This window comes from Octodon degus, unplaced genomic scaffold (genome assembly GCF_000260255.1).
Source record: "Octodon degus isolate 3935 unplaced genomic scaffold, OctDeg1.0 scaffold00023, whole genome shotgun sequence".
Taxonomy (NCBI): domain Eukaryota; kingdom Metazoa; phylum Chordata; class Mammalia; order Rodentia; family Octodontidae; genus Octodon; species Octodon degus.
This window is the reverse complement of record NW_004524599.1, coordinates 11414735-11415761: the sequence shown is the minus strand read 5'-3', so window position 1 is coordinate 11415761 and position 1027 is coordinate 11414735. Positions and strand designations below refer to the sequence as shown.

General features: G+C 38.9%; 1 protein-coding gene across 3 annotated transcripts in view; it reads left to right on the top strand.

Moving 5' to 3' along the window:
• Dsp (desmoplakin) overlaps nucleotides 1-1027 on the top strand; it is a 48918-nt gene that overhangs the window by 5915 nt on the left and 41976 nt on the right. The gene's annotated exons all lie outside the window — the stretch shown is intronic.

Below are 1027 nucleotides of genomic sequence, written 5' to 3'. Positions count from 1 at the left end.
CGGTCCCTGTGCTTTGCTTAGCTTGTTCTAAGTAAGTGCTTTAGACCACTGAGCCATCTCACCAGCCCCGAAAATAAAGTTTTTGATAAATAAGTATAACATCCTTTGTTTTATCTGGCACCTGGAATAGAAAAAAAAAATCTCTTTTTTACTAGTTCAATAGAATTTACTTGTGTGGTCTCCCTTTTCTGTACTCTTGAAAACATAGTTTAACAGCATAGTAGCTTTCTACAAAACTGGGTTTTAAATTTATCCAGTAAACTAAGGTGCTGTACAACTTTTACACAATTTAAGGAGAGGAATAAACACAAAAATCTCCACAAGACAGAGCAACTCAGCAGGTTCTGGTGTTAACATATCTTCCCAGAGTACACAGGCATTGAAAGATAGTTTTCACATTTACATGACGGAGACAGATACCTGTCTTTGTAACCAATTATTGCTAGTGTCAGGGCAAGAAGTTTTGTTAAATAGCGGTGGCTTTACTTTCTCCCTTAATCGAGAGCCGTGTGTAGTGCTCCCAATAAGTGCTTCTGCTCTCCGCACCGGAGGAGCCGTCTTTCAATGGGTCATCAGCTAACTCATCAAGAATTTTCTCAGAGTTCGGTAAAATAAGTGTAAGTTTTTGCATTTGGGCATAATTTAAAGCAGAAATGCCCTATTTTGACATTGCATTTGTAAAACCAAATATTCTCGTGACATCATCACTTCAGAAAAGGAAGTTGTCTTTCTCCGAATTTTCCTGTCCCTTCACTAAATCTCTTTCATGCTATGAGACTGACCACTCTCGATGAGTTGTCTCAGCTCCTTTGGTGTCTCGACATACCGTCCTTCTTTGTCCTCACTTCTTTTTTTTAATTTAAATTTATTTTAACCCCCATATTAAAACTATTCCTGCTGAGGGGGTAACACATGACAGTTCCATACCTCAGGTGCCATTTCCTCTGTAGTGTACTAAAAATCAGGCATGGACAACGACAAAACCACAGAAAGCCAATTTTAGGACCAGGTGACAACTACAGGTCAC